The sequence below is a fragment of the Protopterus annectens genome, chromosome 3.part0, assembly GCF_019279795.1.
Source record: "Protopterus annectens isolate FY-2018-M chromosome 3.part0, PAN1.0, whole genome shotgun sequence".
Taxonomy (NCBI): Eukaryota; Metazoa; Chordata; order Ceratodontiformes; family Protopteridae; genus Protopterus; species Protopterus annectens.
The window spans coordinates 1,125,390,555-1,125,416,353 of NC_056731.1; the positions used below are offsets into that span (position 1 = coordinate 1,125,390,555).

The following is a 25,799-nucleotide window of genomic DNA, read 5'->3' on the forward strand; positions in this document are numbered from 1 at the left end:
ATGTGTCTTACTTCAGGTTATGTCATGCTGCTGATTCATAATTTGGAGTTGATGCTTCCTTCCCCCAGTTGTCAGTACCAAGCACCAGATTTTCAGCATTCCTAACAAGTGCTGCCCACCATTTTCAGCATAGCCGCCACATTACAGTATAAGACAGTACGCATTTCTGCATGCCTTCTAGTATTGCTTCACAATGAAACAAAGTTTAGTTTATGCAACAGTAAAGCAGTGTTGATTTGAGCCATCACCTATATCCATTTCTCATCCAAAATCATCTGAACAGTCTACATGTTTTAGTCAGGCTGGCCTAAATATGAAGAGATGAGGACAGACAGCATGTGGTCTGTGGCTAGCATCAATAGCATTTACTTCAGGTGGAGCAATAGATATAGGACAGAGAGAACATCATGTACATTCTCTTACACAGGTTTTAGGCTTCATTTCTCTTACAGATGTATACATATATAAAATAGTCTCTTTTTTCAAAAGGTAAAATTTTAAATTTTATACTAAGGCAAAACTGCATTTGCAAATAGAAGGCATTTAACAGCAATATGCTATCTTTCATTACCAGCTTGCCTGGGCATTACTTCTATAAAAAATGCATTTCTATATTTTAGAATGTTGTCAAATGCATAAAATATTAAAGACTTTTAATTTTCAGCTACAGAGTTAATATACTTTATTATAACAGCAGCAGCACATTCATTAAATGCAGTTCAAATTCAAACACAGTAAACAGTTTTCGGTCCCTGGTGCTGAGTACTTTAGCAGCTTCATTAATTGCCAGACTCAAAAGTACTTTGACAGGCTGAGATCTGCATTGCTGATGTTGATTTACTACTAATCAGGCACTCTACAGGATGCTCTAGACTCAGATGAGCACTGCAATAACAATCAGTCTGTCAGGATGCTCTGGACTCGGACAAGCATCGCAGTAAAGTGCCAATCAGACACTCTGTCAAGATGTTCTAGAATCAGATGAGTGTTGCAGTAAAGCCCCAATCAGACACCCTTTCAGGATGCCCTACACTCAGATGAGCACTCTTCTGTTCTCCAGATTCTGGAAATACCCTGTGGGATACCTTTTTGATCTATATGGACATATCTCTCATTACTTTTCAGCTGGGGGCATCATGATCACAGTCTCTGTATCAAGCTTTGTTTGCCAAAGTCTTTGGCTTCTATTGAGTTGAGAGAAATATTGTTTTTTCTCCTGGCGAAAACACACAGCTTCTTCAGTTGGCAAAGTAGAGAGAACTCTCTTTATAGTTATATTAAGACCTTATAGTTCTGTACAGATATACACTTTATCTGGCTTCACAAGTTACCATGCTGGCAATGCATTTAGTAAGCACATTCTGTTTCTTAATCACAACCATTTTCTTCATGTGGCTGATCTCCTTCTTGAGTCTATTCTGTAAAGCTACTATAATTTTTCCAGAAGCATGCACTTTTGTTATCACTGTAGAGTCTGTGTGAATACAATAAGCTCCTTGCACACAGACCATGCTAGTAAATAAATATTTGTACTCTAAGAAAATCATCAGACTGAATATTTTGAGCCACACTGTAACTATGCATTGTCAGTGTGAATTAATTTCCACGAACTAACCTTTTCACAAGTTCAATGACCCAGAACTGGTGATTTGTTTACTGCAGCAGCTGTATGAAATTCACTCTTACATTTATTATTCTTACATTCACACGTACCATTTTCTTTTACATGGTGATGAGAATAAGTAAATAATTTGTGTAATGCCACTTTCGTATCATTCTCTTTCAGACACATTGCTTCTAACATTTGAGCAAACACTGTATTATACTCTGTACCAGTGTCTAGTCTAAATAACCACTTTTGGTTATTAATTTTAAGATTTTTCTCAGATTTCCAACTCATTTCTGGTTGCAGATTTTCTGTACTTTTATCCACTTTTTCTTCTGTACACAGTCACAGTGCAAACCATGTTCATCACTCTGTTTAAAAATATGCAAGCCTTTTGAATGAAAATACATTTTCTCATTTGACACTTTATCAAAGAGATTTTTTTTTTTCACATCTTTGGTTAATCACAGGATATTAATTTTTGTCATGCTTGAAAATACCTTATGCTGAATTATCTTTGACACATTTCCTGACTAATTTTAACTATTTTAAATTGATTTCAACTGTTCCTTCACACAAGCCACACTACACATATCAAATTCTCCTGTGAGCTTTTTAAAAAGTGACAATATATTGATATATATATATATATATATATATATATATATATATATATATATATATATATATATATATGCTGCTCACACATCAAGCAATGTACTTAGTGTTAAATCTGATTATATCAGTAATCTACCTCTCAGTTGATAATTTCTAATATCATTCATAATTACTGCTCTGACTAATGACCGTAAGAGTGAAAGGGAAGGTCTACAAGAGGGTAGTGAGACCAGCTATTTTATATGGGTTGGAGACAGTGCCATTGACAAAAAGGCAGGAGTCAGAGCTGGATGAGTTAAAGATGTTAAGATTTGCACTGAGTGTGATGAGGGTAGACAGGATTAGGAATAAGTATATTAGAAGGTCAGCCCAGGTTGGACGGTTTGGAGATAAAGCCAGAGAGGCAACATTGCATTGGTTTGGACATTTGCTGAGGAGGGATGCTGGGTATATTGGGAAAAGGATGCTAAGGATGAAGCTGCCAGGTAAGAGGAAAAGAGGAAGGCCTAAGATAAGGTTTATGGATGTGGTGAGAGAGGTCATGCAGGTGGTTGGTGTGACAGAGCAAGATGCAGAGGGCAGGAAAAAATGGAAACCGATGATCTGCTGTGGTGATCCATAATGAGAACAGCCAATTGGAAAAGAAAGCTCTGACTAATGAATCATTTAACCTACCAAATTCATAGTCTTTGGCTCCATTCTTTAATTCAGTAACATTAGCATCTATAAACATGATGGGATCTTGTGCTTTTTAGAAGAACAAATAATGGCTATATGATAGGTTCTTTCTCAGCTCACAACAGTTCTGAAACATTTGTTTCATCAGAGCAATATTCTTTCTTTCTCCCTTTTAATACTCAGACATGTTCTTACAAACCATCAGGGCTTCTTCCTCTGTGATATGGAAAAATATATCAAACTCTGTCTTTCGGGTTTCATGGATATTCTCCTCACATTCAGAATAATTTGAATTTCTGAGTGCAAAATTTTGAGATCTAGTAAAAATTACCCTAAGGAAAAAGGTTTCTGGGCATTTGTATTGACATGATTTTTTCAAAAGAAAGACAATGCAACATAATATCTGGTAATCAGGGTGACCTAAATAAAGAGGTGGACAGAGAATTCATGCAGCTAGATGATTCAGCATTTACTTCAGATTGTACAGTGGACATAGGATACGAGACCACATGATGCACTTCCTGAAGTCTGAAACAAGTTAGAAGAGCTACGTCTGTTAACAATATACACATATATTACAGCCAAAATAACGTGATTAAGTGCAAAAGGGTATGAGATGTGCATTTATGGGTTCTTTATCCCACAATGTTCTTATAAATATTGAGTAATTGTGTTATATGTCCGTACAGTATGAAAGAGGAGCATTATAAAAACATTGATAAAGTAAAACATTCAATTCTGCCACCTTCCAAAAATGGTGAAGTTAATGGCAGCATTATTTTTGAAGATTCACTGGAAAAATGCAACAGCAGGAATCTTCCTCCCCAGCCATTCCTTCCTCAGTAGTACTGAAGCAAAACCCAGGTGAAAAGAAGTGGTAATACAGGTGGCAGCACTAAGACAAGCATTCTTGGTATAAGGACAAGGCAGGCAGTTAAGCACTCTTCACATACACAGAAGGAAAAACATCAAAGAATGAAGGCTCCTTCCAATGTTAAGGCAATTAGAAATCATGACAGTAAACCTTTATCTGGTAAATCAAAAGACCTCACAACAAACACAACAACCATGAAACTTTCCTTCTTCAAGCCCTTACTAAGACAACACCTAAATCATGTGTGGTTGTGCACATGCTCATCACCTGAGTAACTCAAATTTTCCATTGTTAGCTCACATCTGCTTTTAAAATGCATCCCCTTCTACCCAACAAACCTTTCTGCCACTCTTCCTTAATTACCTTCCTATCTTAATCCTCACCTTACATTTCAGTTTCTTTTTGACATTCTCACTTTATCCATCTCCTTCAGATACTTTCTATGACTCTCTTATAACCAGGTTCTATGTCAGTAAGTACCCTAGTATTCTTACCCCCCACTATCCTTGACTTATCAATAATAGAATGCCTCTCTCCCCTTCTAGCTTCAATTATCTACTTAGTGACTAATGTTTCACACTCCCTGCTTTAATTTTATTTATTCTTAAAATCTATATTGTAACCCTCCTTACCTACATCTTATAAGTCATAGATAATCTGTACTTGTCACGTGTTGCACTTGAACTGTTTGCAATCTAAATGGCTTCTACTTTGAATTTAATATTGCGTATAATGTTACCACAGAAGAAATATCTGTTCTGTTTTTGGATAGTGTCACTGCAAAACAATTATTTGTTTGTATCTAGTTTTCTTAAGAACTATCTTTGTGATCAGAATCAGAATCACATTTATTGGCCAAGTATGCACATACACAAGGAATTTGACTCCAGTTTCAGTGACTCTCCTAGTATGAATTACATAAACGACATTCATACAACTATTAAGAACAAAACAAATAACATACATGCAACTATTAAGAAAAAGACAGAAAAGTAAATATACATATACATATACATATACATATACATATACATATACATATACATTGGTTCATAAGTTCATAGGTAGGTACTAGGCTATCTGCCCAAGGGCCTATGCAAGCCTAGCCAACAAGGTTCCCTGGCTTACGCCAGCCAAGAAAGTTATTTTCCTGTGCCACTGACGAGCAGAGACACAGAAGTGATCCCTGGGGTGTATTTCCTATATCCCATCCACTCATCAAGATTTTTCTTGAAGAGTGCTAATGAAGAACTTTGCTTGACATAGATGGGTAGCCTGTTCCAGAGTATGGGAAGTCTCTGGGATAGGAATCTATCCCTCCAGCATGTCCTGTTTATTGTGGTGACAAGGTTTAGGTCCCTAGAGCATGTAGCTGGGAGGGATTGGGATTTCTTTAGGTGTAGCATGTCCAACAGCTCTGGGTTTGACATAGCTTTATATGTTAGGCAGAGATCACCTCTGAGCAGGCGATATACTACGGAGTAAAGCTGGAGTTTTTTGAGGCGGTCAGTGTAGGGCATTTGTTTGAGTCCAGTAATCCTCTTTGTGAGGTACTTCTGTGGCCTTTCCAGCTGCTACAGATGTCTTGTGAGCTACATTCCAAAAGGGGCGTTGTACTCTATAATGGGTCTAATGAGTGATGAGTAGAGGGTAATGATGACCTCTTTTTTCCTGGATGAGAACCCTTTTATGATGAGGTGTGCCACGTAGAAGGACTTCCTGACTACTGTGGCGATGTGACTATCAAAGGAGAGACTACTGTCCACCTGGGTCCCAAGGTCTCTTATCACACATTCAGTGTTAAGTAGATTGCTGTCTATGTGGTAGTTCATGGGTACAGAGTTTGTACCAAAGGGGATGACACTCCACTTTTTGGCATTGAGCTTGAGACCATGGCTCTGACACCAGGCATCTGTCTCAGAGAGGCCCTTCTGTAGGATGTTCACATCATTTGGGGACTTGACTATGGCTCCTAGTTTGCAGTCATCTGCGAACTTCCTTAGGCAGAGGCCTTCTGTGTTAGCCTGTACTTCAGAGAAGTAGATACCAAACAGGAGCAGTCCCAGGACGGGACCCTGTGGTACTCCACTTGTCACTGCTTTGAGGTCAGATTTGGAGTCTGCAACTTTTACAGTGTGGGTTCTGTCAGTGAGCCAGTTGGCAACCCATCTTGTGACGTAGGGATTTATGCCTAGTTTATTGAGTTTAGCTATAATTCCAGAATGTTGGATGGTGTCAAAACCTTGGCGAGGTCAAGATAGGCTGTGTGAACCACTTTACCCTCATCTACGGTTTTGGTGACTGCCTCAAAGAAGTCAATCAGGTTCAGGAGGCATGATCTGCCTTTCACAAACCCGAACTGGGTGGGATCCAGAGTTTGGAGGTTACCAATGTCTTTGTTTATGAGTTCCATGATGATACGTTCCATGGCTTTGCAGACCAGGCTCATCAGGCTAATAGGTCTATAGTTCCCGGGATAAGTGGTGGCTCCCCCTTTGTGGAGTGGGATAACTGTTGCTGTGCACCATTCAGTGGGCACAAAGCCTGATGTGAGGCTATTATTGAACATGGTGCTTAAGTGGGGAGCCAGTTCATTCTGAAGTTCATGTAAAACGCAGCCTGGGATGTTGTCCGGTCCCATGGATGCTGTGTTTTTGGCTTTAGAGAGTGCAGCTTTCACCTCCGTAGTTGTGATTACAAGGACTCTGCATTCTTCCTGTATAGATATGGGCCCTTTAGGGGGTGGGGGGGGGGGGTAAAGTTAGCACTGAACCTATCTGCTAGGATGTTGACAATATCAGTTGGTTTTGTAATTTTCATGCCTCAGAGCAGCTCTGGGTGTTGCCATTGAGATTCTTGACATAGCTATAGAATGCTTTGTGGTTGTCTTTGGAATTAGTGGCAATTTTATTTTCGTAGCTAGCTTTGGAGGATCTTATAAGGGATCTCAGCTTCTTACTGAGGCTGACCAGTGAGCTCCTCCACTCATGGGATTTTACTCTCTTTTGCAACAGTTTCTTCCTTCTGTTGTACAGTTTGTTTACGGCAGGGGACCACCAGATTGTCTTCCTTTTTTTGGAGGATAGCATCTTGGTTCTGTTTGGGATAGCATGATCCATGCAGTTGTGTAGGTGCTTATAGAGTGCATTTGTGTAGGATTTAGCAGTAGTAACTGTATTGTCCATCTGCATGGGTGTCATGAAGTTCACTACTTCTGTCTTAAGAAGCATGAAGTTGGCTTTGGAGAAATTTCTTACTGTGGTTTCCTTAATGGGGGATGGGGGTGGGATGTGGATATCAAGGGTAATTAGCTTATGGTGGGATCGGACCAACGAGGAGTTGACTTCAGGTGTGGAACACAGGTCACTCATGTTGGTAATGACTAGGTCTAGGATATTGTTGCCTCTGGTGGGGTTGTGGATAAGTTGATCTAGGGCATTGGAGTTTATGAATTCCAGAAAGTGTTGCACTAAGGAGTTAGTACATGAGTAGTTTTCCTAGTTAATGGTGGGGTAGTTGAAGTCGCCCATTATTAGGATGTTTGGTTGAACCCTAATATTTTCCAGCACATCAAGAAAAGAGGAATGGGAATCCTGGGGCATGGTGGGGGATCTGTAGCAAGCTACAATTTGAATTGCAGTTTTGCCAAGAGTTAGTTGCACTTGGATAACCTCGGATGCATTATGCTGAGCAACTAGCCTGGAGGTGTGGATATCCTTAATGAATATGGACACACCCCCACCTTTGGTGTTTCTGTCCAGGTTAGATGGCTGAAAAGTGTGGTATGAGTTATAGCCTGGTAGTGCAGGGGTGCTCTCTGGAGCCTTGAACCAGGTCTCAGTCACTGCACAGATATTGATGTTCTCCATTTTAAGGAGTGCCTCGAGTGAGTGCATTTTGAAATTTAGATTTCTAGCATTGAGTAGCATTACCCTCAGTTTTTGCTTGCCTGTTCCTGTTATGGTGGTGAATTTGTTACTTGAACCCTGCCTAAAAAAGGCACTATAGGGGCAGCAAGAGCCTTAGCCAGTATCCGGAATCCTAGGGGCGACAGGTGCAGGCCATCTGTGGCAAAGCATCGTGGTCTGTCGACCATGTCATCCCAAGCAGACAGATACTGGATCCTCTTTGAATGACACCAGAAGCTTAGCCAATTGTTGAAATCAATCATTTTGTCCTTGTACTGCGGTATCATTCTGGGCAATGGCAGAATGCTACTCAGGGCTAGGGTCATACCTGCCTGGGCTACAAGATCACAGAGCTCTTCCATGTCTCTTTTCATGTAGTCCATGGAGGTACGTCTCAGGTCATTCACACCAACATGGACAATGACAGAGTCATATATGTACTTGTTGTGGAGTGACCTGAGTGCGTGGGTTATGTGGTGGATCCTGGCACCTGACAGGCAGCTGACAGTAACCTTTTCCTTGTTTAGCCTGGTGAGTGGGACATCAGTGTGCCTGACTATAGAGTCACCTATGACTAGTGTGTTGGGTATGTTGTTTTGCCTTATTGGCTGTGTTTGAGTGGCACACTGAATCTGTGGGCTATGTGTCATTTGGGTTGTGTTGGGGGATGGAGGTTGCTTGTGTTTCTGCTTTGGAGGTCTCTGTTGCTTAGGCAGGTTATTATTGAGAGCCTCCGCGAATGTTTTTGAGTTTCTATGTGTAGATTTTGGTGGTGTATACATATACATATACATATACATATACATATACATATACATATACATATACATAGAAGGCGCAAAGTGCAACTCAGTGCAAGAAATACTGAAATAAACTCTGAAAGAAACAAGTATTAACAATATGTAAACAATACTGAAGAATCCTTGGAGGTTTGGGAAAAAGAATACCCCAACCTAATAAGCTGAGTTAACCATTTATGAACTTGATGGCCTGTGGAAAAAAAACTGTTCTTATACCTGCTTGTTGGTGCGTATTAATCTATAATGACTAGCTGATGGTAATAGTTCAAAAAGATGATGGCCTGGATGTGAAGGGTTGGTGATGATTTTTCCCTGCCCATTTTCATGACTCTGGAATAGTACAGGCCCTGTAAGGAGGACAAACTAGCACCAATGATATTTTCGGCAGACCTGACTATTCGATGCAACCTATTTTTGTCTTGCTTAGACAGAAATCCAATCCACACTGTTATGGATGAGCTGAGAACAGACTCAATGACTGCTGTATAGAATTGAATCAACAGGTACTGTGGGAGATTGAACTTCCTTAGCTGTCACAGAAAGTACATTTGCTGTTGTGTCTTTTTTATGGTGGACCCTACATTGGTCTCCCACTTCAAGTCCCAGGATATTATAGATCCCAAAAACTTGAAGGATTCCACAACTGACACACCAGTATTAAATATAAAGAGGGCAGATAATATTGTAGTACCACTCCTAAAGTCTACTGTCATCTCCACAGTTTTAAGAGTGTTCCGTTCCAGATTATTCTGACTACACCAAATGGCCAGCTATTCAACCTCTCATCTGTATGCAGACTCATCACCCTTCCTGATGAGCCTGATGATAGTTGTATCATCTGCAAATTTAATATGTTTGACAGAGGGGTCCCTAGAGGTGCAGTCATTAGTGTAGAGGGAGAATAGCAGTGGGGAAAGCACACATCCCTGGGGGGCACCTGTATCGATCGTGCGATAGCTAGATGTAAATTTCCCCAGTTTCACCTGGTGTTTCCCATTGGTTAGAAAATTGATGATCCACTGACAGGTGGAAACAAGAACGGAAAGTTGGGAGAGTTTCAAGTGAAGAAGTCCCAAAATTATTGTATTAAATACATAGCTGAAGTCCACAAGCAGAATCCTTGCATATGTCCCTGGGTTGTCAAGATGTTGTAAGATATAGTGCAGGCCCATATTAACTGCATCATCCATTGACTAATTCTCTCGATAACCAAACTGAAGGGGGTCCAATGATGGAGCTGTAATATCCCTAAAGTGAGCTAACACCAGCCTCTCAAAAGTCTCCATGACCACTGATGTCAAAGGAACAGGCCTGTAGTCATTCAGTCCTGTTATAGTGGATTTTTTAAGCACTGGAATGTTTGTGGCTTGTTTGAAACATAAGGGAACTTCACACAGCTCTAATGATTTATTAAAAATCCGAGTAAAACAGGAGCCAGTTAATCAGCAGAGGTTATTAAACAGAAGGATGAAACCCCATCTGGATCAGCTGCTTCTTAATTTGCTGTCTTATCAAACCTGCAGTTCATCAGCCAGCTGTTAATTAGCTGCAGTGATGCAGGATCATTGGCTAAAGACTTTGTATTAGTGCCTCAATGACATGGATGAGTGACAGGTATAGATTATATCAGGCATGCATTGGTTTACATCAATTTGGTAGACTGAAAACAGAAATCTTGATATGGCATTAATACATGTAATCCCTTAAAATGGAGCAGTTTAACCAATGTCATTAAAAACATAATGTTGTGTGCTTAAGCAACAATTACATTGCTTATTTTTAGAGCAATAATTTTTCAGTTTTAAATAAATGGAAGACAGATGATTTCATATGCACATGTAGTATTTAATGTCATGCAAACTGTTCATATGACTAGCAGATAATGCAGTATACCAACAAAAAGCCTGCTGCAACAGTGAGTGGACTTATGGAATCACGTAATATACTGTAAGAAGCACTTGCCTTACCTTGATAATTACTTTATTCAGTACACCAATTTTATAGGTTCATAGGTTCATAGTTTGGTACTAGGCTATGGGCCCTAGGGTCTATACAAGCCTAGCCATAACAATTCCCTGGTTATTTCTTCCCACACTATTTACTTCCCTGGACCCCTGTCTAGCAGGGCGACTGACGTGACCCCCGGGGTGAATTTCCTTTCTCCCATTCAATTATCAAGGTTCCTTTTGAAGAGGGCCAAAGAGGCACTCTGCTTGACATGTATGGGCAGTATATTCCAGAGTCTGGGGAGTCTCTGGGTCAGGTACCTATCCCTCCAGCATGTTTTGTTTATTGTGATGACAAGATTTAGATCCCTGGAGTGTGTGGCTCTGAAGGATTGGGATTTCTTTAAGTGTAGCATGTCCAACAGCTCTGGGTTTGACATGGCCTAGTATGTTAAGCAGTGATTGCCTCGGAGTAGACGATATGCAACTGAGTATAGCTGGAGTTTTTTTAAGGTGGTCAGCATAGGGCATCTGCTTTAGGCCTGTGATTCTTTTAGTGAGGTATTTCTGCAGCCTTTCCAGTTGTTGCAGATGTCTTGAGATGTACATACCAAATGGGGCATTGTATTCTATAATGGGTCTAATGAGGGATGAGTACAGTGGGACAATGACCTCCTTTTTTCCTGGATGAAAAGCCCTTAGTGATGAGGTGTGCCACATAGAAGGATTTCCTGACTGTTGTGGCAATGTGGTTATTGAAGGTGAGACCACTGTCCACCTGTATCCCTAAGTCTGTTATCACACTTTCGGTGTTTAGTGTACTGCCACCTATGTGATAATTCATGGGTACATGTTTTTTCCCAAAGGGGATAACTATACATTTCTTGGCATTGAGCTTGAGCCCATGGCTCTGGCACCAAGCATCTGTTTCTGTAAGGCTCTTTTGTAGAGTATCCACATAATTTGGGGATTCAATAATGGCTCCTGGTTTGCAGTCATCTGCAAACTTTGTTAGCCAGAGTCCCTTAGTGTTGGCCTGTACTTCAGAGAAGTAGATGCCAAACACGAGAGGTCCCAGGACTGAACCCTGAGGTACTCCACTTGTCACTTTTGCAGTGTGGGTTCTGTCAGTAAGCCAGTTGGCAACCCTTCGAGTGACGTAGGGATTAATGCCCAGCTTAGTAAGTTTATCTATGATTCCAGAGTGGGGGATAGTGTCAAAGGCCTTGGCGAGGTCCAGATAGGCTGTGTGGACTGTCTTACCATTGTCCATGGCTCTGAAGACTAATTCAAAGAAGTCAATAAGGTTCAGGAGACAAGATCGGCCCTTCATGAACCCAAACTGGGTGGGGTCCAGTGTTTTAAGGTTGCCAATGTCTTTGTTCCTAAGTTCCATGATAATACGTTCCATGGCCTTGCAGATCAGGCTCGTCAGACTGATTGAACGGTAGTTCCCAGGATCCAAGGTGGATCCCCCTTGTGGAGTAGGATAACTGTAGCTGTGCGCCACTCAGTGGGCATGAAGCCTGAGATGAGGCTATGATTAAACATGACACTTAGGTGAGGAGCCAGTTCATTTTGTAATTCATGTAGTACACAGCCCGGGATGTCATCTGGTCCCATGGATGCTGTATTCTTAGCTTTGGAGAGTGCATTTTTTACCTGTGTGGCCATTATTACCAGAATTTGGCAATCTTCCAGTATTGAGATGGGCCATTTAGGGGGTGAGAGGGGGGTGAAGTTGGCACTGAATCTATCTGCTAGGATATTGGCAATATCCTTGGGATCAGTATATTTAATGCCATTCTGTTGTAGCTCAGAGCAGATCTGAGCATTGCCATTTAGATTCTTGACATAGTTATAGAATGCCCTTGTGGTTGTCTTTGGAATCTTTGGCAATTTTATTTTCGTAACTAGCTTTGGAGGATTTTATGAGAGATCTCAGCTTCTTACTGAGGCTGGTAAGGGAGTTTTTTGCATCCTGGGATTTTCCTCTTTTCTGCAACAGTTTTTTTCCTTTTGTTGTAAAGTTTGTTTATGGCAGGGGACCACCATATTGTCTTCTTTTTTTTGGAGGAGAGCATCTTGGTTTTATTTGGGATGGCACAATTCATGCATGAGTGGATGTGCTCGTACAGTGCCTTAGTGTAGGACTAAGCAGTTGAACTTTCAGTTCCCATCTGCATGGGTGTCATGAAGTTTGTAACTTCTGACTTGAGTAGCATGAAGTTGGCCTTGGAGAAGTTTTTTATGGAGGTTTCCTTACTGGGGTGTGGGGGTGGGATGTGGATGTTAAGGGTGATTAACTTATGGTCTGACCTGACCAACGAGGGGGTGACCATAGGTGTGGAGCATCGATTTCCCGTGTTGGTAATGACCAGGTCTAGGATATTGGAGCCCCTGGTGGGACTATGGATTATCTTTAAGTATTTCCTTGTGCAATTTATTCGAATAAAATTCAAGGTATGGCAAAATATATGCTCTTTATAAATTAAAAGAAAGAGTAATGCTAATGCAGAAAACACATGACAAAATCAAACAGGTAGATAGAATCTAGTAAATCCAAAAAAGACCAAAAAAGACACCAAACCAGCTGCAAGTAATGTTAGCGCTTTTGTTTACTTCATAAGCAAACTTCATTAGAGAAATAGTTAATTACAACAAGCCCTTATATATCCCTCCAAAAGACATTAATTGACACATTAATTACAATTTTAAATTATCCTTAAAGCAACATGAACATTAAAAATATAAAATATATATATATCACATTACTATAAAAAATCCAAGCATCAATATTCACACAGCAAGTCACATTTTAGTGAAATTAATAACTTCACATTAAATTCAACTCATCTAAAACATGATTTTAGTTTTAACAAGCATTTAATGGATAGGTTGTCTTTCAGCCCCGGAAGGGAATGTGCATTAAACATCATTTGCCATATGAATTCCCTTTCATCCAATTTCAGGGTTATAGGACCCCCCTGTCCATATCAAGTACTTGATCAACAACAAAAAATAGAAATGCATGTGATGGAAACTGATTAATATGCCTAGCTAGGACATTATTCAAATTTAATTTCTTAATATTGTACAAATGTTCGTAGATGCGTTGCTTCAGGCATCTTTCTGTCCTTCCAATGTAAAATGCAGGACATGCCTGGCAAACTGCCATATACACAACATTTCTGGATAAACAATTGTACTTGCCCTTTAGTAGATGGGTCTTCCCATGCATCTCAAATGAGTCAATGACATTAATAAATTTACAAAAGTGGCAAAAACCACACTTGGACATTCTACCATTATAGGAATTGTTTTTACTATTCCTTTCCAATACATTTTTAAGGCTATTGCCTTTTCTAAAAATAATTCCAGGACTTTCCTTAATCCTACTATTAATCAAAGTGTCCTCCCTTAAAAAAACAACAATTGTTGTTAATAATATACCTGAGGTTATCTGCATCAAGCGAAAATGTCGCAATAAACCCGGTCTGTCGAAAATCATCCACTACATTTGCTTCAAACATTAATTCATCCATATCAGAAACAATAGTGACTATACCATCCTCAGGTATTCCCCTCAACAAAAAGGGCATCCCTTAATGGTGAATCAATGTGTAACAGGGGCTTAAAAATCCCCCTCCTTCTCTTAATACTGACCTCCCCAAAGATGTCATTAATCAGGGAAGATGGGTAACCCCTTTTAACAAACATTTCCTTTAACAGGTTACATTCCAAAATGAAATCAGCTTCAACCATAACCATTCTGGATGCCCTAACCATCTGCCCTTTTATGACAGCTCTCTTTTGGTAGTAGGGGTGGGCACTTGACCAATGCAGGAATGCATTGGAATAAGTGGCCTTCCTAAAAATCTTGGAAATAAATCTTTTATTCACTAAATCCTTACATAATTCAATGTCCAAGTATGAGATGGAATCCATTTTGAATTCAAATGTGAATCTCAAAAAATCAGTAGTGTTATTCATAAATTCAATAAGGGCCTCAGCGGTCTCCAAACCACCCTTCCAGACTATAAAAATGTCATCCAGGTAGCGTGTATACCAGATGACATTATTCCTAAACAGGGTATCCTTGAACAGGAACTCCTTTTCCTAGTATGTCATAACTATGTTTGCAAAAGTGGCGCCACAAGGAGAACCCATCGCCACCTCAGTTTTTTGCAAATAAAAACCCCCATTAAACATAAAATAATTATTTGTTAGGACCAATTCCAAAATGTACACCAACACATCAATCTCTTTAACATCCACTCCTTTACTGATGAGGAATTCTTTAACCCAAACTAAACCTGTTTCTTGGGGTATAACAGTATATAATTCCTTAACATCAATTGTTAAAAATTCATAATCAGCCTGAAACCGCAATTTATTTATAGCTGAAAGGAAGGCCCAGGAATCATGACAAATGTGCTGTTCCCCTTCAAGAAATTTCTTCAACTTAGTATCCAAGTATTTTGCACACCCAATGCCTACCATCAACAATGGGGCACATAGGTGGATTCTCCATTTCTTTATGTATTTTAGGCAGTCCAAAAATCACAGGGGTAATAGGACTACCAGCAGACAAAAAAATTCAATAAGTCTATGTCTATAGAAGAATCTATAAATAAGTCCCTAATGAACCCTTGGAATCGCTGGCAAGCCCCATTCATTTCATTCCTGAACACCTTCTCATGAGCATCACAAGCCAGTAAATTACACATACGTGCATTATAATCATTCAAAGTCATGAAAATAAGGCCTCCCCCTTTGTCAGGTTTAATAACCTGAATACCCTTAGTTTTCAACAAGGAAAGGGCTTCCTTCTCAGGGACAGTGATGTTGTACATAGAAGGGTCAGATTTACAATCGGTTAATAAACAACGAATATCACTCTCACAAAGTCTCTCAGATAACTGAATGGTATTATTAAGAGGTGGGTTGAATACACTAGAAACCCTAAATTGATTTAAAAACTTTTACACTTAAACTGAATTTGAACGTATTATTTGATAACAATAGTAACTTAACTAGTAAATTTAGGGTTTCTAGTGCATTCAACCCACCTCTTAAAAGGGGGAGTTTGTAGCATTAGACAGAAGGTTTAGGTGTCAATCAAGGCAAATACCAAGGTATTTGAAAGATGTGGTTGTCTCAACTGGGTGGTTCTTTGTGTCTTTGATCTCTGAAGTTTTCATGCATCTTGAGAGTTTTTGCTGAGTTCCAAATAACAGTATATAAAATAATTCTTGTGCTGATTAGCAATGGGTTTATACAGTTTAACGGGCAAACTAAAAGCAGAAACTGTGAACATTTCTTAAGTATGCTGTAGTTGCTTTAAGGGCTTAGGCATGCAGCTCTGGCATCCCTTGCTATGGGGGAGAAACAGTGGATGCTAATGTGTGCACATTGGGTAAGAGATTTTTTCATCACCTCAGTGTAAGAGGATTGTGTTGCGTGCTCTATTGTTGTGGTATGTTGTGGTGTGGTAGTGTGTTGTGTAAAGACAACATTGGTAAGTGGGATGGTAGCCTCCAGTTTGATTAGGTCCTTTCCCTCTCTCAAATGTATTCTGTGTAACAATAAGGAGTTGTCAGTGAACATGAGGCAGCTGCGACACGAATATCTCAAGTACTCATAGTGATGAGAAAATGCACTCACTGACTTCTGTACAGCATGGACTAGTGGCAGTTATGTTCCCTGGTGTTGAGGCTGTGGTTCAGAAGTCTTGTTCAGTAATATCTGTAAAATCAAGAGCAGTGATGTCCAGCATTGGCAGCTCAGCACAAATGGGCACTAGGGCCACACAGTGCATCTAAAAGAAAAGCAAACAAGAGTAGGCCAAAGCCAACACACACACACGCACACACACACACACACACACACACACACACACACACACACACACACACACACACACACACACACACACACACACACACACACACACACACACACACGCACACACATACACACACACACACACACACACACACACACACACACACACACACACACACACACACACACACACACACACACACACACAAACAAACACGCACACACAACAAAAAAAACTAAACGGTTCCAGCACTCAGTAAGCGATCACCATCTCACTTTTGTCATCTAATAGTAGCATAAACTGCCTTGTATCCATTCAGCAAAAAGAGGGTGAGAAACTATATTTTTATGCATTTATTTACTATTTGGCAAACAGGTAGGTAGACTGGTCCAGATATCCTTTTTAAACATGACATGTGCTTGGAGGCAAATAAACTTAGGTTATGCACTTCAAATATATTTAATTTAACTTGGATAATTTCTAAACCAACTTTTGAATACCATCAGTTTGAGCCAAGTGCATCATCTGCCCACCTTGGATGACACAATTTCTCATTTTATACATTCATTAACTGTTAAGACATTTAGGGTGAAACTCACATCCAGCTGTGAATGTCCATACCTTGTAAGTCCTAATGGCCAAAGTTTAAGCTGAGTATTTTTACAGCAAAATACAGGCCTTGCATGATCTCTGTCAGATGCTATGGAAGAAGTACAATAAAGCATCCAAAAATAACAAAAATAATATTTGAGGATGACATCCTTTTGAATCAATTTTTAAAAGACTATTGGAGAAAAATGAATACTCTCCTCAGGCCAGGGAACATTGAAAAGGCAGTAACAGATATTTTTGGTAACCCCCCCCCACCTGATGTCTTGGAAAATACCATGAAGATAATATGTGTGTACCAGTTAAATGAGGGAAGTGTATTTATAGTCAGGAAGCTACTGCAGAAGATCTCATGAACTTCCCTTGCATATTCCTAAAACTTGCTGCTTATTCCATAGCTATACCACGTACTATTGTGTTTAACAGAAGCATTAGGGAAGCTATGTTTTCCATCCTCTGAAAAGAAGCCTAGGACAGTGTCCCAGGCTGCATGCTACATGAGCTCAAAGACGAAGTAACCCCACACCTAAACGCACTGTTCAAACTCTCCACAGCCTACCTACCCATAGAGTGGCACACAGCAATGGTTATTCTGCTCCACAAAGGTGGAGCCACAACAGACCCCGGGAACTATTGCCTTATAAGCCTGACTAGCTTGATCTGCAAGGCTATGGAGCGCATCATCATGGAACTCGTTAACAGAAACATTGGGAACCTCTAAACACTGGACCCTACCCAGTTCGGCTTTGTTAAGGGCAGATCATAGCTCCTAAACCTGGTGGACTTCTTTTAGACAGTTACCAAGGGTATAGATGAGGAAAAGGTGGTACACACAGCCTACCTAGACCTTGCTAAGGCCTTCAACACCATTCCCCATTCTGGTATTATAGACAAGCTCACTACCCTGAAGATAAACCCCTACATCACAAGATGGGTTGCCAACTGACTCACAGACAGAACCCACATGGTGAGAGAGCTAGGTCCTACTCTAAACTGGTTACAAGTGGTGTTCCCCAGGGCTCAGTCCTAGGACCCCTTCTGTTCAGCATATACTTTTCAGAGGTACAGGGAAGCACAGGGGGACTATGGCTGGCCATGTTCGCAGATGACTGCAAACTAGGGGCTATAAATGACTCTCTGGCTGACACAGACATCCTGCAAAAGGGTCTCATTTTGATGGATACCTGGTGTCAAAATCATGGCATCAAGCTAAATGCCAAAAAGTGCATAGTCATCCCCTTTGGAAAAAACAAAGTACCCACAAACTACCACATAGGTGGTAGTCCCGTAAATATGGAAGACGTAATAAGGGATCTGGGGACCCAAGTAGATAGTAATCTCACCTTTGATAATCACATTGCCAAAGTGGTTAGAAAATCCTTCTACGTGGCCCACCTAATCACAAAAGGGTTCGCATCCAGATCAAAAGAGGTCATTGTGCCCCTCTACTCATCACTCATCAGACCCATCATAGAGTACAACGCCCCATTTGGGATGTACCTTACAAGACACCTGCAACAGCTGGAAAGACCACAGAAGTACCTAACCAAGAGGATCACTGGCCTCAAACAGATGCCCTATGCAGCTCGACTGAAGAAACTCCAGCTGTATCAGTTGCATACCGCCTACTCAGAGGTGATCTCTGCCTGACATAAAAGGCCATGTCCAACCCAGAATTGATGGACATGCTCCACCTAAAGAGCACCTTATCCCCTTGAGCCACACACTCCAGGGATCTAAACCTCACCACAACAATAAATAGGACGCGCTGGAGGGATAGATTGCGGTCCAAAAGACTTCCCATGCTTTGGAACAAGATTCCAATCTACATTAGGCAGAGCTCCTCACTAACACTCTTCAAAAGAAACCTTGATGAGTGGATGGGAAACAGAAAGTTTACCCCAGGGATCACTTCAGTGGCTCTGCTGGAAAGAGGCACAGGGAAATAATCTAAGGGGGTGGCGAAAGCCAACATTCTGGCTAGGCTTATAAATGCCTTCGGGCAGATAGCATAGTACCTATCTATGAACCTATGAACCCATATAAACCCTCTGCACAAGAGAGGACCTCCTACAGAGTCTTAACAATTATAGGCCAGTAGCAGTCCTGAATATTGTAGCTAAAAATGCAATAAAAACTTTGACCATCACCTGGCTGCCTTCCTGTATCACAACAAAATCCTCAGATTATTACAATATGGATTTTCCAAAGGCTTTTAATAAACACTGTACTGCCTATGGTGGCAGAATCTAGCAGACAGGAACTGAGAAAGAACAAGCTTTGACGGACCTCTTTCTGGACCTGTCCAAAGCCTTTGATGCTATGAGCCATATTTAATTCATAGGTAGCTTGGATATTCGGGTTAACAACATGGACTGGTTTCACAGCTATGTACTAGAAAAGAAAGTGTAAGTTAAGCAGGGAAATTTACTATCATCTGTTTTCACTACCCACAAAGGGGTTCCCTAGGGCACAATTCATGAATCTCTTCAATTTAGCCTGTATGACAACTGTAACAGATTACTGCAGTAGCCTGCCCATTGTCCAAGTATTCAGATGACACTACTTTGCAAAAAATCATGCACTGGTGCATACAAAAGTTTACTAAAGAATTGTCTCAGTTACTCCACTGCATCCTAATTGTTAGCAAGAGTAATTCCATCTTATTCTGTTTCAACTACCACAGACATCAACTTATTTCTGTTTTAAACCTCACTACTGCCATTGGCACACAATTCCATCTAGGCAAATGAAAGTGTCTTAGTATCATTTGGAGTCGTTCTGTTTTGTTTTGGGTTTTTTTTTTGGTATCACTCCAATGACCATTAAGCCTTCTGAGACACCAAGCTGACCTGTTTGTTCCTCCCAGAGGTGAAACCCCACCAGTCCATATGTTCCCCTGGTAGGTAAGCGCTGGGTGCCAAAAGTAATTTATTATCGACTGGGATGGTGGGGGTATTTCATTGTGCTCATATCTCCCACGCCCTGTGGTTAACATGGTACACAATCAGCTGCTATCAGGAGGCACATGTGTGCTTTCAAACGTATGGTATGTCTTCTGGCTGAGTGGCACAGCACTTGTAGCTCATTTATGTCAAATTCCTTGCCGTGAGTGATATGCTTGCTTTCCTACAAGTGTCACCAAAGCAGTGAACCAAGCCCCCACCTTCCACCCAGGATGGTTAGCTGGCTTTAGCCCCTCACTCCCATCATCCTTCTGCTAGGTCCCTGCAGTGTCTAAGACACAGGTCACCTGAGGAGTAGTCAGTGCTTTGTCCCTCTGCACCATAAGCATACCTTTCAATCTCTTAGGTTCATAGGTTCATACTAGGCTATCTGCCCTAGGGCATTTATAAGCCTAGCCAGAATGTGTTTGGCTTTCACCACCCATTTTAAATTAATTTTGCTATGCCCTTTTTCGAGGTTAGTATACTGTGCCTCTGTCTAACAGTGACACAGAAGTGATACCCGGGGTAAACCTATGATCTCCCATCCACTCATCAAGATTCCTCTTGAAGAGAGTCAATGAGGGACTCTGCCTAACCTGGACTGGGATTTTATTCCAGAGTGAAGGGAGCCTCTGGGTTATGAATCTGTCCCTCCAGCATGTCCTATTTATTTCAGTGCTGAGGTTCAAGTCTCGAGCACGAGCTCGATGGGATTTGGATTTTCTGAGGTGCAGCATATCCATTAATTCCGGGTTGGACATGGCTTTATATGTCAGGCACAGATCGCCTCTGAACAGGTGGTATGCACTGAGTAGAGCTGGAGTTTCTTTAACCGGGCAGCATATGGCATCTGTTTGAGCCCTTTGATCCTCTTGGTGAGGTACTTTTGGGGTCTTTCCAGTTGCTGCAGGTGTCTGGTAAGGTACATCCCAAAAGGGGCATTGTACTCAATTATGGGCCTGATGAGGGATGAGTAAAGAGGCACGATGACGTCCCCTGATCTAGATGTGAATCCCTTTATGATTAGGTGGGCTATATAAAATGTTTTTCTAACCACTTTGGCCACGTGGTTGTCAAATGAGAGATTGCTATCAACTTGGGTCCCCAGGTCCCTAATTACTTCTGTACTTAATGGATTACCACCTATGTGATAATTTGTGGGCACTTTGTTTTTGTCAAAGGGGATGACTATACACTTTTTGGCATTTAGCTTGAGGCCATGGCTCTGGCACCAGTTGTCTGTTTCTATGAGGCCCTTTTGGAGGATGCTTGTGTCGACTGGAGAGTCGATTATGGTGCCCAGTTTGCAGTCATCTGCGAACTTGGTCAGCCACAGTCCTTCCGTGTTGGCCTGTACCTCCAAGAAATATATACCGAACAAGAGAGGTCCCAGGACTGAGCCTTGTGGGACACCACTTGTAACTGGTTTGGAGTCTGACATGGCTCCAGCAATTCTAACCATGTGGGTTCTGTCCTTGAGCCAATTTTCAATCCATCTAGTGACATAGGGGTTTATATTTAAGCTGGTGAGCTTATCTATAATGCCCGAGTGGGGTATTGTATCGAAGGCTTTTGCGAGGTCCAGGTAGGCTGTGTGGACCACCTTCCCCTCGTCAATGGCCTTGGTGACTGTTTCAAAGAAATCAACCAGGTTTAAGAGGCAGGATCTGCCCTTAACAAAGCCGAACTGGGTAGGATCCAGTGTTTGTAGGTCCCCAATATCTTTATTTATGAGGTCCATGATGATCCTTTCCATAGCTTTGCAGACCAAGCTAGTCAGGCTTATGGGGCAATAGTTTCCAGGATCCGTTGAGGCACCACCTTTATGGAGAGGGACCACTGTTGCTGTACGCCACTCTTTGGGCACATATCCTGTAGTAAGGCTGAGATTGAACAGTAGTTTTATGTTTGGGTTTACCTCTTCTTGGAGTTCATGTAGGATGCAGCCCGGGACACCATCTGGTCCCATTGATGCTGTGTTTTTTGCTTTGGAGAGGGCGGCTCTTACCCGAGCATCTGAGATGTCAGGGGGGGCAGTACTCTGCTGGGATAGATATTTGCCCTTTTGGTTGGGAGGGGGGGGAGAAGTTTGCGCTGAACCTGTCAGCTAGGATGTTGGCAATGTCTGTGGGTTCGGTGTATTTTTTGTCATTTTGGACTAATTCTGAGCATATCTGGGAATTACCACCCAGGTTCCTAACATAACTAAAGAAAGCCTTGTGATTATCCTTAGTGTCCTGTGCAATTTTTCTCTCAAAGCTGGCCTTAGACAATTTTATGTGTGCCCGTAGTTTTTTGCTAATACTGATCAGTGATGCCTTCCCTTTTTGGATTTTGCTCTATCATTTAGTAGCTTCCTCCTTCTATTGTATAGTTTGTTTATGGCTGGGGTCCACCAGACAGGACGCCTGCCTTTGGAGGATTGGGTCTTGGTTTTATTTGGGATCGCATGATCCATGCATTCCTGAAGGTGTTCATAGAATGCGTTTATAAAGGATTCTGTGGTCTGGGCCGTATTTTCCACAGGCCCGGGGGCTTTGAAGGATTCCACCTCAGTTTTGAGGAGTGTGAAATTTGCTTTAGAGAAGTTTTTCACTGTGGTTTTCTGGGCAGGGGTGGGGTTGGGATGTGAATATCCAGTGAGATTAGTTTATGGTCTGATCTTACCAGTGAGGGATACACTTCTGGTCTGGAGCATAGAGTCCCCATGTTGGTGATGATCAGGTCCAGTATGTTTTCCCCTCTTGTGGGAGTGGTAACAAGTTGTTCCATAGTATTTTATTTTATAAATTCTAGAAACCTTTGGGCTAGGGTGTTGGAGCTAGAGTAATGCTCCCAGTCTATGTTTGGGTAGTTAAAGTCACCCAATATAATGGTGTTTGGAGAGACCTTCATATTTTCCAGTGTTCTCAGGAAGGCCGAGTGGGGTTCCTGGGTTTGGGAGGGTGGTCTGTAGCAGGCTATAAACTGGAAGGCAGTTTTACCCACTGTTAGTTGCACGTGGATAGTCTCTGATGCTTCATGCTTTGCCACCAACCTGGAGATGTGGGTATCTTTGATGAATATCGATACTCCCCCTCCTTTTGTGGTTCGGTCCAAGTTTTGGGGCCGAAAAGCATGGTATGAGGTATAACCTGGTAGTGCTGGGGTGCTCTTGGGAGCCCTGAACCAGGTTTCTGTTACTGCACAGATATCAATGTTCTCCATGCTTAGGAGAGTTTCGAGTGCATGCATCTTGAGGTTTAGACTTCTGGCGTTGAGTAGCATTACTCTTAGTTTCTTATCCCTTGTGATACCTATGGAGGTGGGTTTGTCTTTTGAGCCTTGCCTAAAAAAGGCACTATGGGGGTAGCAAGAGCCTTTGCCAATATCTGAAAGCCCAGGGGTGACAGGTGCAAGCCGTCCCTAGTGAAGCATCGTGGCTTGTCGAGCATATCATCCCAAGCTGACAGGCATTGGATCCCCTTTGAATGACACCAGTACTTAAGCCAATTGTTGAAATTGATCATCTTGTCTTCATATTGTGGCATCATTCTTGGTGAGGGTAAGATGCTACTCAAGGTCAGGGTCATACCGGCTTGGGCTACATGCTCAGAGAGCTCCTTTATGTCTCTTTTCATGTAGTCCAGGGAGGTACGTCTCAGGTCATTCACACCAGCATGGACAATGACTGAGTCATATTTGTACTTGCCTTGGAGTGACCCGAGTGCTTGTGTTATGTGGCGGATCCTAGCGCCTGACAGGCTGCTCACCGTGACCCTCTCCTTGTTCAGCCTGGTGAGCGGGACGTCAGTGTGCCTGACGATAGAGTCACCTATTACAAGTGTATCAGGTGTGTTGTTTAGTCTTAAGGGCTGTGACTGTTTGGCACACTGGCTTTGTGAGATATGTGTTGCACGTGTTTTGTTTTGGGGTAGCGGCTGCTTGGGTGTCTGCTTTGGAGGTCCCTGCTGCTTTGGCAGATCTTTATTTAGAGCCTCCGAGTATGTTTTTGTGTGATTATGTGTTTGGTTTGCTGTCGTGGTAGGTCTATGTGAGACTGGAATTGTAGTGAGTGTGGTTTCCTTCTCCTCCTGACTGGTTATGCCAGTACTGAGTTGAGAGAGCTTAGCCTCCAGTTTGGCTATATGGTTGCATCTCTCACATGTGTTGGAATTTGTTGGGAGGAGGAGAGGGTTGTCTGTGTACATGAGGCAGTTGTAACATTGTCTCAAGATTCCCAGATTCACCAGCTGGACCAGAGAGGAGATTGACAACTGACCTTTGGACATGCTAGAATAATATTGGGAATTCCTTAATAATTGAAAACCAGGGCCAGTGGGGAGTGAGGGTGTAGTGCTTTTAATTTTTAGTGCTGACTTATATAATTGCTTTAGTGAGCAAGTGCCAGGTAACTTAAGTGCAATGTGTTACAGGTAACTTAAATGCAAAAACGACAAACAGTAACTTTCTTTCAAGTGAAACAAGGAAATAAGTACAGTAACTAATGCAGATATCACTAGTGATCCACAGAAGCGCTGAGAAGCCACATATTAGGTGGAATTAGCATTCCAGGGAAATAACAAGCAAACAAACAACAAGCATATAAACTAAGCTAGATTCAGCAGGCCTGGATCTAGTCTATGCTACAGCAAACAAGGTGTACCAATTTCAGTAAGAAGCAGTTCAAATATTCAGGCACCTTCTTAATGTAAAATAACTGGCCTGAAGCCCAAGTGCTTAAACCAGAACTAATACACTTTAAGAATAACAGACACTGGGCTCTCAATCAGCAGTTCCCAACTTAGAAGGATGAAAGCTACCTGTCCTGCCACCACAGTGCATGCCACAAACCTTCCTAATGTAAAACAACTGGTCTGAAGCCCAAGTGCTTAATCCAAAAGACTTAGAATGATAGCTACACTTTAATCAAGTTACTACCAGGCAGTAATAAATACAATTGAATACTTTAGAGAATGCCTGGATTAGTGCTCAAGTTACACAAACAAAGCTAGATCCAGCAGGCCCGAATCCAGTCTATGCCACAGCAAATAAGGCGCACCAACTTCAGTAAGAAGCAGTTCAGATATGCATGCACTATAAGCCTTCAACCAGAAATTCCCACCTCAGAAGGGCAGAGTCCAGCCTCTCCTCCCACAAGAGTGCAGACCACGAACCCTCTTAATGTAAAATTACTGGCCTGAAAGCCCAAGTGCTTAAACCAGAATTAATACACTTTTAGAATAACAGACACTGAGCCCTCAATCAGCAGTTCCCAACCTAGAAGGATGTAAGCTACCTGTTCTGCCACTACAGTGCAGACCACAAACCCTCTCAGTACAAAACAACTGGTCCGAAGCCCAAGTGTTTAAACCAAAAGGCTTAGAATGAGTTACACCAAGCAGTAATAAATACAATTGAGTACTTTTAAGATGATGCAAAAGTAAAAAAAGTAGGTAGAAACACAAGTACAGTAAAAGCAGATGAATTTTTTTTTTCTGAACAAGTGCTGAGATCAAAGAAACAGATTTGAGTGCTGAAACTAGAAAACTGGCTAGTTATAAGGAAAAAAAACTAATCTAGAAGGCTTCCCTCCAACACAGAAGGGCTTGGGGGCTCAGAAGCCTACAAATAGTCTATACCACTTAACAGGAAAGGCAGGAAACAAGCTTAATTTTTTTTTTTTTTTTCTGTTTCCCAGATGCTCTCTTTGTACACAGTAAGGAGTGCCTGAAATCAGAATATGATCTCACTGCACTCAGTTGAGTGAGCAAATGAGATGGGCCCAGAAGGAGTATCCAAACACAAATTTACAAGAGGGGCGGGCAGTTGCAAGGCCACTAAGATTAACACCAAAACAAAAACAGGGAGGGTGGGTGGCACTAACTGACGAGCAGAGTGAAAACTTCCAGTTCAGTTAATATTCCTTCCACACAGTTAAAATCAATTTAAATACTGTATTTTTTTGGGAAAAAAAAGAGCAGA

General features: G+C 41.5%; 1 protein-coding gene across 2 annotated transcripts in view; it reads left to right on the top strand.

The window, feature by feature from the left end:
- The window catches only part of ANKRD29 (ankyrin repeat domain 29), a 648,684-nt gene that overhangs the window by 280,312 nt on the left and 342,573 nt on the right, over positions 1-25,799 (top strand). The window lies entirely within an intron of this gene.